At 39.9% G+C, this 16,326-nt stretch overlaps 1 pseudogene; it reads right to left on the bottom strand.

Annotated features, from left to right (window-relative positions):
* Positions 1–8,201: 8,201 nt before the first annotated feature.
* On the bottom strand, positions 8,202–8,311 carry LOC132823054 (U6atac minor spliceosomal RNA; annotated as a pseudogene).
* Positions 8,312–16,326: the final 8,015 nt, after the last annotated feature.

The following is a 16,326-nucleotide window of genomic DNA, read 5'->3' as shown; positions in this document are numbered from 1 at the left end:
GCACCATCACCAGAATGATTACATGCCATACAGCAGAGGCGACATACTTAGACCAGAGTGCTCTCATATGTAAAGAATCAGATCTAACCTCTCTGGTCATACTATTTACAATTGTGAATGATGGTAGTTTTTAAACAACAACTAAATGAAGGATGCTTCACAAATAAGCCCTTCTCTCTTAATGATGGAGAAACTGAGCATATTAATGCAAAGGACGTGGCTGAAACAATTCTGTTCATCTTCAGGCAGAAGTGCCCAGTGGATGATCCATTCCACCTTTCTGCTGAGATGTCAAAACTTCGCAGAAACCAACCTTGAGCCAATTGATTGATTCCACGTGACGTTAAACAATGGCTGAAGACAGCCAATGGAACAAAAACCTCCTGACAAGATATCAGTCATAGCTCTGAAGAGTTGTCTTGTAGACCTAGATGTACTCTACCCACGGCGATCTAGTACAGAGAGAAAATTGTCATCAACCCAATGTTGGGATAAATTGCTTCACTATATCCTTGTCACAAAAGAAGAACAAGTCCAACCTAATCAATTACTACCTCAATTGCCCTCTCACAATCATCAGCAAAATAATAGCAAGTCTCATCAACAGTATTATTAAGCTACATTTACTCAAAAATAACCTGCTTACTACTGCCAAGTTTGGGTTGTGCCAAGGGCAGTCTCCAGCTCATGACCTTACTCCAGCCTTGGTGCAGACATGGACAAAGAGATTTTCTCCAGAGGTAAGGTGAAATTGACTGCTCTCAATCTCAGGGTAGCATTTGACCGAGAGTAACATAAAGAGCTAGAGTAAACTTGAAGTCAATTGGGTAAACTGTCAATGGATGGAGTCTGACAAAAAGGAAAATGGCTGTGATTGTTGGAGATAAGTATATTAGCTTCAAGTCATTACCGAAGGAGAGTCGAGAGTGTGTCGCTGGAAAAGCACAGCAGATCAGGCAGTATCCAAACAGCAGGCGAATTGACATTTCGAGCAAAAGCACATAAAGGGCTTTTGCCCAAAACATCGATTCTCCTACTCCTCGGATGCTGTCTGACCAGCTCTGCTTTTCCAGCAACAAGCTCTCAACTCTGATCTCCAGCATCTGCAGTCCTCACTAGCTCCATTACTGAAGGAGATCCTCATGTCCATCAATACTATGATAAGGCTAGATTTGGAATGTTTGTTGATGATTGCGCAATGGCCAGCACCATTGACAACTCTCAAGTATTGAAGCAGTCCAGGCCCCATTCAGCAGATCCTGGACAAGTCTCAGATTTCGGTTAATACGTGGCAAGTACCATTCATACAATCAAGTGCTCTGCAAAGACCATCACACCAGTCTAATATTGCAATTCTGTGTTATGTTTAGAAACAAACTATAAAGTTTATATTCTCCAGGACAGGACATCTTGAAATGTAGTAAAAGTGTGAATGCTGCAATTATTCTCTCACGAGATTGCTTATCATGCACAAAGTATCCATCCACCTGCCCATTCTTGCATGTCTGCAGTTAAGGTTCAAGAGTCAGGACTCTTTACTGTCAAAATTCCCACATGATTATACATCAGTCTATGAACAGACTAGTTATCTCAGCCTGAACACAGTCAATCTATGACAAAAGTTTGTCAATCCTGTACAAATTCCAAAGCACAGGATGAAGGTATAGGATCCAAAATCACCAGAAATTTGGGATGTGTCTTATCATTTAGGTGGAATAATTACAATCCACTTGAAAACATTATGCACAATAGCAAAGGTCTCCTTTTGTCAGATCTTTGTCCAATGAGTCTTAATGGACTCGTTCCTGATAATTCCTGATAATGTGATAATTCCTGACAACTACTGTGCACTTTTCTTTTGTTTTCATGTATGTCTTCTGTTAAACTATTTTCATAGATACTTAAATCCGCATACTGTCTGTCAGTGCAGAGCATTATTGATGGCACATATGGGTCATACTATCTTTACTCCAAATGCCACCCACTTCCTGAACAAACAAAATCATTATCCATTGATTTTTCTCCTCAGCAATATGCGTACGTTTTGCTAATTTCTGAGAGATAGATGCGTCAGTGCAAAATGACATTTCTGATTTATGCTTGCTTTCAATGCATCGCTATGTTAGTGAGTGGAGGAAAATATTCTATAGGTCATGCTGCAACTGAAATCGAAAGAGCAAAAGTGCTTCTTGTTCCCATCCCTCTCCTCTACTGGTCACAATAAATTTCACATTTAATTAGCTTGTAGATATGACCAATCATACAGATCTCAGACTGCAGGTTTAGTATTAAGAAGTTAACACAACTGGTTCATTGCCAAAAATAAAGTGATTTAAATAAAGATCCAAATACATATATATATGTGTATATATATATATATATATATATATACACACACACACATACATACATATATATATATATATATTATGCTGAGCAGAATGAAACAATGGGCTATTACTTCTCTGGCAGGTCTCAAATTCAATCGCATTGTGTTGAAAAATATAATATTCTTATGCCATTCCCAAGTTGGGCTATTTGCATCTCTCAGACAATCATGGAAACCGTCTGGTTTCATCCAAGCTTGCTGTCTCTTGCGCTACTCGAAATGTTACTGTTGATTCCAATGCCTTTTCCTTAGCAATGTTTCCTTTGTTTGAAAGTTCAGGCTATTTTTATATGTGCCCACATAAATTTTTTAAATTAATGCTTGGATTGCATGTCTTCATCCACATTGCGATACAACCTTTTCAAAGCAAGCGTGCTTTCAGAGATATATTCGATGGACAGGCCAGTGTGAAATAAGAACCTGTTGCTTTGAGTCTTCCAAAATGCAATGGGGTGACACGTGTCAGAGGCTTGACACTGCCTTTTTAACTTCAGTAGCTATCATTACAAATTGTCAATGAAACTTTCATGACTTTTACTGTAATAAAATCAAATAACAAAATTGAGCATTAAATTCCGTCCAGATGTAGCACACTGTCTGTCCAGATCCTGATATTTCACCAGTTTACAATTATTGCCTTGCAAGATTGTAACGTTCAGTGGATTAATCTTCGTCAGCACCTCAGTGCAGTATGAGTTTCTGTCATCGATTTGATGCACAGGTCGAATTGAAATCCAATAATCCTAGCCCAAGCCTTACCATCCACCTGTCTCTACATGACACAACTTTGCAGTGGCAGAGATTTTTAGTCTGTTTATTAAAACAAAATTAAATTTAAATAGGACTGAGAGGTCTCCAGGGGTCAGCGTCACCGCTATTGAGCTGTTAAGTTATATGAGCTTCAGAAAAGACTCCTGCAACCGATAGTTTATGCTGGTAGTGAGAGAGAGGGGTTAACTCATTAAAGTCAAGAAAAGAATTGTGTGTTTGTCTTCTGCACAAATGCTCAGAAAGAATGGGTAAGGATTAGGAGATTTTCAGAAACTGTTCAAATGGTCTTTGATCGTCTGCTATCATTGGTTAAGATTTATCACCTATTAATTAGTTGCAGTACAGCAGTGCACAATCAGGAGCAAAACAATTTAAGCAATCCTCAATATTAAATGAAAGTTCATCAGGCTAAAGGATTTGTAGCACTATTTCTGTCCTAATAAATCATTCAGTCACATTTCAATAAGTGTATACCCATCACATTAAAGGTAAATGTGGAATTTTTATCTCTTTCCATTAATGCAAAATGAATCATATTGTTAATCTGTATTATTTCCCATGCTGGTTATTGTGGCCAGAATCTGCCACAATTGTTCAGCCGGTTTTCAGTTTCCCAATACCCTGATGATGGTTTCCTTTAATGTAATTTCCCCTTTAATTATTCTTTGATATTCTGGGCTCTTAGATCAATATTCCGGGATCTTCTTTGATCGATGTTCTCTGTCCTGGATTGAGGCAAGTTCTCTGAATGAACACTCTAAGCCTAAAAATATCAAATTTGTTTTTTTTTATCTAACACATTTCCAGATTTGACAGTGAGCCTTCTCCATAATAAGCACTCAAGAAAGGTTCTCACTTTATGTCTGCAAACTCACTTTTTGTTCCTGCATGAATTGCTGCATTTCTCATCATACAGAAAAACATATCTCTGCCACAGGAGTGGCAAAATTTTAAATGAATTGAAGCCAGAGGAAGCAAACTAAGAATATAACAATCTGATTTCCATTCAGTGCTATCCTAATTGTATTTGCTTATGCTGGGAGCTTTGTACTTGAATTGTCAAGACCATTGCTACTGGGAAAATGGACTGTAAGAAAACTTCAGCATAGCAATGTCAATGAACATCATCTCTAGTGATACTTTCTGAACTGTCTTTGTCCCTTTGCTGAATTGGGAAAAGTCAAGGCATTGAGAAGTTAAAGCATGCTTCAAGGAAAGTAGACTACGTTTGACATTAGTTCGCCTGACAAAGAAGAAATAATTTACATTCATTATCTGTCCTCACTGAGACTAAATGGATTACGTTGTAAGTATGCAAATATAGCAAGTCAGTTACAAGCAGATATGCCTCTTAAACAGGAAGTTAATGAATGACCAGGTTATTGCTTTTGGAGAATTGACTGTGGGAGGAATGTTGGTAAACATTATGTGTTAAACTTGTGCTTCTTTGAAGAATACCACAGTTTTGGCAGATGAGCTTTGATTTAATATTTTTAACTCAAATGCTTCTCTTTTGGCTCCCACAGTAATACTCTGAAGTGTCAGTTTAGATTACAGTATTATATCCACACTGAAATTTGTATCTACAATCTCCAGACGTTTGAATGCCTAACATCTAAGGCAAGCTAGTATTAAACAATTTTTTTATCAGGAGGAGGAAGTGCTGGATGTCTTGGAATGCATATAGGTGGATAAAACCCCAGGACCTGATCAGGTGCACCCTCGAACTCTGTGGGAAGCTAGAGAAGTGATTGCTGGGTCTCTTGCTGAGATATTTGTAGCATTGGTAGTCACAGGTGAGGTGCTGGAAGACTGGAGGTTGGCTAATGTGATGCCACTGTTTAAGAGGGGTGGGAAGAACAAGCTAGGGAACTACAGACTAGTGAACCTGATGTCGGTGGTGGGCAAGTTGTTGGAGGGAATCCTGAGGGACAGGATGGACATGTATTTGGAAAGGCAAGGACTGATTAGTGATAGTCAACATGGCTTTGTGCATGGGAAATCATGTCTTACAAACTTGATTGAGTTTTTTGAAGAAGTAACAAAGAGGATTGATGAGGGCAGAGCAATAGATGTGATCGATATGGATTTCGATAGAAGTACACGCAGAAAGCAAAATAAATAGTGAGAGAATGTTTTCAGAGAAGAAAGGAAAAGTAGGAGGCCATGTTTCTGGGTCGGATAAAGTCCTAATGTTGAAGATGTGAGACATACCAAAAACATTAAATTAGTAAACTTGGAAAGAAAAAGGGACAGTGTTCCAAAAAGTTTGAAGTCGTGACTGTGTATATCAAAATACCATGTGTTTACATTGTAAAATATGTAAACATAACAGAATTGAAGGGAGATAATAGTGTACTGTTGATTGTGATTGTCACCTTGCTATTCTTGTGAAAACATTTTGAGTGGAGATCAGGAGATTAAACAAAGCAGAATTAGATAGTGATGTTAGGAAAACAGGCAGGGGAATGGTATAAGTCACAGCAGAGATTGCCCAGCGGTGCATTGAGAAGGAGTTGGGAATTCAGAGAAATTGTTGTGAGCATAAAAAAAATTAGAATTAGATGTATTGTCACATGTACTCAAGCACAAAGTAGAGGAGTACAGTGAAATATGGTGTCACAATGTGCCATCTTAGATACAAAGTACCTAGGTACAAATCTAAGGTACTGAAATAGATTTGGGGCAAAAATATAGAAATAAAGGCAAAAGCTAAAAGTTCCTCTAAGTATAAATTGGGAAGATAAAGAAATAATGTTAAAGATGAACATTGCAGTCTTTCTATGACACCACCAACCTCTGGCTGTCCCAGTCTGGGTCCTCAGCTGCTGCAGTGACACAGCTGTCCTCACAAGCTAAGGTAGGTTCAAGACAATGATAACCAATTAAAAAAGAAAAGGGAATAAAAGAGAAGTGAATGGAAAGGATGAGCCCCAGGCTCAGATGCTCCTTACTCCACACCGCCTTATTGAAAGAAGTAAAGAAGTAGTTAATTAAATGGTAGCTCCACTCAGGGCTTAAAGGAGGAATTTAATTGTGAAGGATGACGAAAGGGCTGAAATATTAAATAAATGTTACACTGTGGATGAGAATGTGAAGGTAGATTTGTTAAGAGTATAGAAAATAACTGGAGATGATTATGAAAAGGAAACTAAATCAATAAAATTGGCTGTTTACAAATTCAGTAAATTATCAATTCCTTTCATGTGCTTCCTAAATTTTTGAAAGAAGTTAGTTAGAGAAGACATGTCAGCAACTCAGACTATTATATCTCAAAGCTGCTTAAACATTCTCAATGTGCTGTGGAACCGGAGACCAGCTAAGGTAACAACTCTGCAAAACAAAGATGGGATGGATTTTCCAAGCATTGGTAATCTCTCGCAGGACAGCATTTTGCCTTTTGGTTTTTTTATATGAAAGGAGAGAGCTCAGCATTTCTGACAGGAAATGCCAATCAGGAATTATTTAAAAATGTGAGGACGTACTTCTATTCTGACAGTTCTTTGCTGGTGCTGATATAGATATCCAGTCCAGCAAAGCGCAGGGCAGGGTGGCTGTTGTGTTCTTGGGGAGGCTGATTGGGCCTGTAGCAGTGGAAGACGAGGCTGGAGACAGATTGGATCCAGAGTGGAGCAAGGGGGAATAATGGGAAGGGGTGGGGTGTGTGACTGGGACAGGGGAAAGATTGGGACCAAAACAAGGAAAAGAATCAAAGATTTGAAGCTGAGGAAATGGGAGCAGGTCTGGAGTAGGGGGGATGGGATGTGGGTTTGGAGCAGGGGCAGGGAAGTGCAGATCCAGAGCTGTGGCAGGAGGGTTTTATTGAAGCAGGGGAAAGGTTTTGGGTCCAGCGAGGGGCATGAGTAAAAGGTGATGGCCCCAGGGAGAGAAGGAAATATCAGATAAGGCTTTTTTGTGCTGTAAATCATTTGAAGGCGATTAGTTTGGAGGAGATTAGTGTGAGATGAATATGGGGTTAGGTGAATAGTTCGTCACTAAACAGAATATGTATTTATTAGTCTATATGTTCCTATTTTACTTAATTTAAATCAACCCTCCAAATTCATAGAATCCATGGTGTGCAAAACAGGCCATTTAACCAATCAAGCCCACATCAACCCACTGAAGAGGATCTCACCCTGACCAGCCCCCCATGCCTGTAACCCTGCATTTCCCATGGCTAACTTACATAACCCACTCATCCCTAGTGTGACAATGCCTGATTTTAGGAGGTTATTATGTTCTTTTTTTGAAGAAAGGTTTTAAGGCAGAGGCACCAAACAGTCGACCAAAACCACTCAAGTAAAAAAATTGCGAAGCCTTGTTTTTTCTTAAATTGGAACAATAGAGGCAGCTTGACTGGATGTGGACTGCTCTCACCAACGAGGCTTTCTAGTTTTATTTTAATTTTAGGTTTGGCTTTAAGCAGTTGCTGTTGTTTGCTTGAAGAAGTCAAAGCTATCATTTCCCTCTCTCAGTTACAGCTAGAAGCTGAGATTTCTCTCTGCTGTTGGGTTACCTGTGAGAAAAATCTATTTTTCAGAATTTGCTTTTTTGCCCAGGAGTATGTTTATAGGATATTACAATATTAAAACAATTGATTGGTAATTGTTATTAAAACCATTATTCTGTTACATTTTCCAGGATAGTTGTTACTCTAAATTCCTCTTTCTTTGGTTGCATCTTTACTATAATAAGTTGTGTTTTGCTTAACATCAAGCAGTTTGACCAGCTTCTGGAACACAACACTTCACAATTGACTTTAAAATAAGAAATGGTTAGGGTCTAGGCTACTTTCTTAATATATTTGAGAGGGTCTGGTCCATAACAGTGGACACTGCAAAGGAATTTAGCATGGCCAATCCCCCTAATCTGCACATTTTCAGACTGTGAGAGGAAACTGGAACATGTGATGGAAACCCACACAGACTCAGGGAAAATGTGCAAACTCCACACAGATAATCGACTGAGGGTAGAATCAAACCTGAGTCCTTGGCACTGTGAAGCAGCAATGCTACCCACTGTGCCACCGTATAACCTAAAACATTATTAGATCTACTAAGCCCTAACCCTTTGTGTGTTATAAGGCCACTAGGAACCCTTTCATCCTTATCAAGGGGAGTGCTAATCTCCTGTCCTTTTGTGCAGCAGACAATTCTCTCATTTAAGTGGTTATTTTTGGAGAGTTCCCAGTGTGAAGGAAATGTACAGTGGAATCGTCAATGCCCTGGGCAATTATTTCCAAGTCTGTTATGATGGGGATTCTGCAGACTCTTCACACAGATATCCCATCTACACTGGGATTATAACCATGTGGTCATCAGAAAATCAGGGTCATGAGGAGGACAATATAGACACCATAAGCAAGAACTCGTCAGTCAGTTCAACATGAATTGTGGCAAACTCTTGAAATTCATAATGCACAGTAAGTGACTTTTTAGAGATGAATTTGTTACATAAATCAGCAAGAATTTGTGAAAGTCATGATTGAAAAGTGTAACTGAGTTTCTTGAAGAATTGAATTAAAATGCGGTAAAGGGCATGCATTCATAGAAGACATTCAATAAGGTGGCTCACAAAAGGCTTAATAGGTAATTTTAGGAGTCTGCATTAAAAGTAAATTTGTTAAAATGAATAGATCTTTGGTTTCACATGAAAAACTTTGTATCAATTGACATTATTCAGGTTAGAGGCAGTTTGGGACTGGTGTACTGGGGATTGGTTTCTTTTCTCAATTCTTGGAATTTAATTTCAATTATTAAGTCTAGAATATAACTTTATTACCAATAATGTGACCGTGAAACTATCATTGTTATTTGTAAAAACTATCTGGCTCACCGCTGTAACTTAAGAAAGAAATTTGCTATTCTTACCAAGTTTGGTCAACACACAACTCCAAACAGCAGCAATATAGTTGACTCTTTATTGCCATCTAAAAAGGCTGAGGAAACTCCACTCAGCTTAATAGTAATTAGGAATGAATAACAAATGCTGCCCTTGTCATTGACGAGCAAGAAGGAGTCAAGGACTCCACTTCTGTTCTTGGTATAGAGAAACATAGAATCATACAAACATAGAAGGTAGGATCAAGATGAAGCTATTGAGCCCCTCGAGCCTGCTCTCCCATTTATCACGATCATGGCTGATCATCCAACTCTATAGCCTAATCCTGCTTTCTCCCATAACCTTTGATCCCATTCACCCAAAGTGCATTAGCTAGCTGCCTTTTGACATATTCAATGTTTTGGCATTAACTATTTACTATGGTAATGAATTCCACAGGCTCAGTACTCTTTGAGTGAAGAAATATCTCCTCCTCTCCATCCTAAATGGTCTGCCCCAAATTCTCAGACTGTGACCCCTGGACACACTCACTATCAGGAGCATCCTACCTGCATCTACCCTGTCTAGTCCCCCGTTACAATATTACAAGTCTCAATGAGATCCCCCTCATTCATCTGAACTCCAGCAAAAACAAACCTAACCTAGTCAATCTCTCCTCCTATGTTAGTCCCTCCATTCCCAGAATCAGCCTGGTAAACCTTCACTGCACCCCCTCAAGAGCATGAGCATCTTCCTCAGAAAAGGAGACCAAAAGTGCACACAATATTTCAGGGGTGGCCTCACCAAGGCCCTGTATAACTGCGATAACACACACCTCTTGAAATGAAGGCCAACATACCATTTGACTTCTTTACTGACTGCTGCATCTGCATGTTTACCTTCCACAACTGATCCCACTGTGCACTTCCCTTTCCCAATTTACAGCCATTCGGGTAGTAATCTGCTTTCTTGTTTTTGCTTACAAAATAAATAACTTCAAATTTATCCAAATTATACTGCATCTGCCATTGACTTTCCCCACATACCCAACCTTTCTGGATCATGCTGAAAGATCTCTGGATCCTCTTCACAGTTCACCCTCCCACCCAATTTGGTATCATCTTCAAACTTTGAGATTTTACATTTTGTTCCCTCATCCAAATCATTGCGATATATTGTGAATAGCTGGGGTCCCAGCACCAATCCCTGTGGCGCCCCACTAGTTACTGCCTGCCAATTTGAAAATGACCCATTAATTCCTACTCTTTGTTTCATGTCTATTAGCCAACTTTCTATTCATCACATTATGTTTCCTCCAATCTCATGCATTTTAATCTTGAACAATAATGTCTAATGCAAGACTTTGTCAAATGCTTTCTGAAAGTTCAAATATACCACATCGACTGGCTCCCCCTTGTCAACTCTACTAATCACACCTTCATAGAATTCCAACAGATTTGTTAAGCATAGTTTCCCCTTTGTAAATCTAGGCTGACTTTGTCTGATCCTGACACTTCTTTCTAAATGTTCCACTCTAAAGTCTTTGATAATGGATTTGAGAATTTTTCCCGTTACCGATATTATGGTTATTAGTCAATAATTTCTTGATTTCTCTCTACTTCCATTTTTGAATATTGGAGTAACATGAGCTATTTTCCAATCTACAGGGACTGTTCCAGAGTCTATAGAATCCTGGAAGATGAACACCAATGCATCTATTATTTCTAGAGCCACTTCCTACATCTGGGGTGTAGATTAACAGACTCTGGACATTTTTCTGCTTTCAATCCCATCAATTTTCCCAGCACCATTTCTCTACTGATATTGATCATCCTCAGTTCTTCCCTCTCACTACATCTTGCATTCTCCAACATTTCTGGTATCTAATTTGTTTCCTCTTTTGTAAAGACAGAACCCAAGTATGTATTCAGTTGCTCAGCCATTTCTCTGTCCTGGATTAAACATTCCCCTGCTTCTTTATCTTCACCAATCTCTTTCTCTTCATGTACCTGTAGAAATTCTTAGTAGCAGTTTTATGTGCCCTGCACGTTTATATTCACACTGTATTTTCTCCTTGTTAATCAACCCCTTGGTCCTTCTTTGCTGAATTCTAAACTGCTCCTAATCCTCAGAGCCTATATAGATAATTTATACTTGAAAATAGCAAATGCAATGCCAATGTAAAGCAAAACGTATTGGCAAACACAATGGAGATCTGTAGAAAACTTCAAGGTACATGTACAGGTTTGTAGAATTGATAAGTACAATTTAATGTGTGAGATGTTTGATTTTAGAAAGGAAACAAAGATTGCAAGTTTTCAGTCTCTGGATGGTCATTGAAGACTGTGGATGAACTGAGAAACCCAGGGATATATAATTGTTGTCCATTGAAAAAAAACAACACAACACTTTAACACTGCCATGTATTCTCTTGCGCCCAGTTGAGTCAAGAGAAAGACCCTCACTTCTTCAAGGATTCTTTGGTATTAAACCAATAGGTCAGGTTGGCTTGTGTGCTCAAGCTCTCCAGGATAGGACTAGAACCTACAGTATTTTTATCCAGACCCTCACACTTAGAGGCAGATCGGACTGTTTTGGATCACAATCAGGTTAGGCCAGTAACAGGCAGCCATTATTATAGCACATTTAGGTCTTCCAGAACAACTGAGACAGCTTTCTTATTCAGCACTTTGCAAAACCACGACCACTTCAGTCTCGCAGGACAAGGGCAGCAGATACATGGGGACATCATCACCTGCAAGCCACTTACCATCCTCACTTACAAACATATTACCTGGTTGCCACCCAGGTAAATAGTGCTGTGAAGAAGGCATATGGCGTACTGGCTTTTATTGGTAGAGGAATTGAGTTCCGGAGTCCTGAGGTCATGGTGCAGTTGTATAAGACTCTGGTGCGGCCGCATCTGGAGTATTGTGTGCAGTTTTGGTTGCCATACTATAGGAAGGATGTGGAGGCACTGGAACGGGTGCAAAGGAGGTTTATCAGGATGTTGCCTGGTATGGTAGGAAGATCGTATGAGGAAAGGCTGAGTCACTTGGGGCTGTTTTCATTGGAGAAAAGAAGGTTTAGGGGTGACTTGATAGAGGTGTACAAGATGATTAGGGGTTTAGATAGGGTTGACAATGAGAACCTTTTTCCACGTATGGAGTCAGCTATTACGAGGGGGCATAGCTTTAAATTAAGGGGAGGTAAGTATAGGACAGATGTTAGGGGTAGATGCTTTACTCAGTGAGTCGTGAGTTCATGGAATGCCCTGCCAGTAGCAGTGATGGACTCTCCCTCTTTATGGGCATTTAACGGGCATTGGATAGGCATATGGAGGATAATGGGCTAGTGTAGGTTAGGTGGGCTTGGATCTGCGCAACATCGAGGGCCAAAGGCCCTGTACTGCGCTGTATTTTTCTATGTTCTATGTTCTATGTCCTACTGGCCTTTGACTGTCACTCGGTCAAAATCCTAGAATTCCTCCCAAAGGGCATTGTGGATCAACTTAAAGCACATGGACTTCAGTGGTCCATATCACCATCTCAAGGGCAACTAGAGACCGGCATTAAAAATGCTGGGCAGCCAGTGATGCCCAAGTTCCAAAAGTGAATAAAAAAAAGATAATTGACTTTCTGGTTCCAGTTCCACATGTAGTTTTAAGGTATAGGATTGTGCCAACTTGCTCTGGAGAGCATCTGGTCCACTAAAATGATGTGAGCCTGCACAGTTGGAATTAAGTTATACTGGGGAGCACCATTCATGTGCGACTGCCTGGCTACAGCCCCCACATATGATAGATGGAGAGAATCATCAGCCTTTATTCTTGGCAGCAATCACTAAACATTCCATGTTCTGATCCAGCATGATCTGATTACTTTAACTACTTCATAGAAGAAAAACTGCATAAAGGGAGAGATGTCATCAAAATCCAATTAAATTGATGACACATTACGATAACATTTTTAAGTGAACTGTATCAAGAGCCGTCATGTTCTGATTGCTACAGTCAATTATTTCTTTGGCGATCATCCCATGGATATTTTGCCAAGTAATTTAGTTTGGGCAATTTTGTTTGTTTCTACTTTATTTATACTGAGTTTATTGAATTTTTCTCCAGTCAGTTTGCATAGGTCATTTCTGTCATTCCTTATGTCTTTACCTGTGACAACCAGTTAAATATGTGCTCATTGTCCTCCTTAACTACAAAAATATTGAAGAACTTGTTAACACTGTCAAAAGTAAGAGTCCATTTCAAATCATTGGTCATTATTGATATTGTGCTGCATAATTGTATCCTTTTCATTCATTAAAACATAACCTGCATTTATACCTCAGCTTATCATCATGTTTTTGTTAACCAAAATATTGAACACTCAATTACTTTCACTGTTAGGGATATTCAAGTAACCAGCCATTTCAAGCAGAGCTTAGTCCTACAACAATACTGAGAGTAATCAGTTAGCTTATTGTGAGTGGTAATAAGATTAGGGAATGCTGAAGAAACTCATCAGGTCTGGTAGCATCTGCTATCCCTTATCCCAAATGAGGAAACATTTTTTCTTCGTCTACTTTGTCAATCTATCCTTTTTGTGCCTACTTAGTCAATCCATGGAGAGGTAATCCTATTTCTTTTTTCACATACTGCCATACCTGTTGAGTTTGTCTAGCATTCTCTGTTTTAATTTCATCGTTCCAGCATCCACTGCCTTATGCTTTTACTTCTCTGTATTGTGATGTTTGAGGCAAGGGAGGAGCTGCACATCCATTGGATCTTCCTGCTCATCTTAAAATGATGTTATTTCCCTAAAGCTCCCTCTCACCCTCTCTGTCTCTCCACCTCCATTAAGATTGTCCACAAAATTCATCTCTTTGACCAGACCAAGCTACTTTGGCTTGGATTGGGATTTTTCCATTTGATGATGAATTCCAGCAGTGAGAGAGTTTCAAACTGCCATTCTGCCAAGGCCCAAGATGAATGACCTCATGCAATCATTGCCCTTCTCACCTCATCATTGAGTGAGTTGTTGGGCACATTACTTGGCCAATTACATGGGTTATGATACATAAGTGTCGAGACCTGCCAGCTTCCAAAACTATTGTGCCATATTTAATGATTAGCTGGACAATACTTCAATATTGCAAACCAGGAACTGCTCCACACACTGAGGTGCTCACCTCTCAACTCTCACCAGATGGAACAGGACAAATCCAAGCTCACTCCCCACTTCCCGAAGAAAGATTGAGGCTCTTACACATGGAGTGATGGAGAAAAGGTCAGTGTTCTTCCCAGCTGACTGCAACAAGAAGCCACACAACCAGACTCAGCTTGCCTAGGTGACATAGACAACAGTAGAGGGAAGTACCGGCTCAACCGTGGAAAGGGATAATGTCTAAAGGTGGTTAATGATCTCCCAGCAGCATCTTCTGACTGCTACCTCACACTCACAGGGCAACTAATTCATTCTATCTCCTTTACTGTTCATGTATCTGACAAAGCCTCATTGTCTGCAAGCCTCAACATCACATGCATTACGTCCATGCAAGGTCTCACATGAAGTCATTCCCATATGAAAGACAAGGAGTCTCTTCATACACCCCAAGAATCTAAGGTATTGCAATTTCCAAACTTTGTCATGTCTTACAAGTGGTTGGCTCATTGGTTGCAGATTGCCTCATTGGTCAGAGATCCATCTACCATAACTTTGCAGACTGCAGCCAAGACAGTGCACATTAATATGAGCACACTGAGACTCAAGGTAATGTCTCAGTGTTGTGTCAGGGCCTACATTTGGACATATTCCACCAATGCCTCCACCCATTTAATGGGAGAGAGTATGGAATCAATGATGATTCTGCACATCTCAGGAGAGAAATGATATTTCCATGTCTGAGCTTTTCAATGGAGCGTAGTGCCACTCAAGGTTAAGAGATGTTCAATAGGCAGCTCCCTTGTCCACTGTCACTCAGCATAATGATCTGGAGAGCAAAGCTCCATAATGAGCTGCCTTTCACAGATTAAGTGCTGTCATAGAAGATGATCAAGTGTCTCAAGACAACATTACAGTCTCTGTGCACTCTGAAGGACTGAAGGGGCAGAGACGAAGGAACAGTCAAAAAGGAGCTCTTTCAGGATTTGTGACAACCCAGGACTACACTTGACTCAGATTTCATATGGGTAGTGCCAGATCACATCACAAGCACCAGAAGTGCACTATCTTACTGCTGTTTATTTTCCAAACAGTGACTTGGGGCAAGTTACGTGTAGCTACTTTTAATGTTGGTTCAACTGAAGATATTATTCACAAATTAACATTTATAACTGACTTTGAATCAGCAAGATACAAAGGGAAGAACAACAAACCAATAAGATGGACATATTCTTGATGCTAATTGGGGCTGCCTGCTAGGTGAGCAACTTAGATGCATAAGCAAGCAAACAATCTCTGAACACAGCTTAGTGATCCTGGAAGCAGGATATAATAAGCTGGTATTTAGCCTCTTTGAAATATTGTTGTAACCTACTGTTATTAGGCAGGCCTCCTAGTTAATAAACTGAGCCTCAATTCCAACTAAATCCTCAGAGGATTGCTCATGCTCCCATATTTCATCTGCATCCCAGACATCACACCCTGTCTCCTTGGTCAGCTGCAATTGCGAAGGGAAAACTATGTGTGGTTGGAGGATCTCCTTTCAGAGTTATACTGCAAGACCCTGCTTGAGTAGTCAAGGCACCTTCAGGAGGTCTATGGTCATTTCTTGGTGGAAGTGAACACAGAGTTGCATATTGACATCTATCTGTGCATTTCCTGCATGTGCAGGGGATAGCTCTTGTCTACAAATAGCTATCCCCTGTATGGGCGAGAGCGTTGGAACCAAACAGATAGCTATGAACATGAATCATGGGGACTTCCAGGATATCTGATTGCTTTTATGGTCACCAATTCATTTAACATTATATGAGCAGAATCCTTTCCTCGTCATATTCACTACTGGTTAGTGATAGGTTAAAGCAATATCCTGTAACCAATACTCCCCCGCACCTGAGGGAAGCTAGATATAGCCAAGTATATTCAGGCCCAGGCTATTTGAATACCATTCATCAAGATAGAGGGATAGAGAAGGGTGGACTCTGGTAAAAATGACAGTGTTCCAAATGTACTCAGGAATAGAGGATTTAGAGATCTCATAGGAGTTCCCAGTAGTATCCTGAAATGAGCAGGTTAAAAAGGTTAAGTGTAACTGTGAGCTCAATGGCCATCACAGTAGCCATCCATTCCTTGTCAGTACGTGCCCTCATACAGAAGATGGCAGGGCTCTGCATAGCTCTATATGATGGA

The sequence above is a fragment of the Hemiscyllium ocellatum genome, chromosome 15 (genome assembly GCF_020745735.1).
Source record: "Hemiscyllium ocellatum isolate sHemOce1 chromosome 15, sHemOce1.pat.X.cur, whole genome shotgun sequence".
Classification (NCBI taxonomy): Eukaryota; Metazoa; Chordata; class Chondrichthyes; order Orectolobiformes; family Hemiscylliidae; genus Hemiscyllium; species Hemiscyllium ocellatum.
This window is presented reverse-complemented; position numbering and strand designations above follow the sequence as displayed.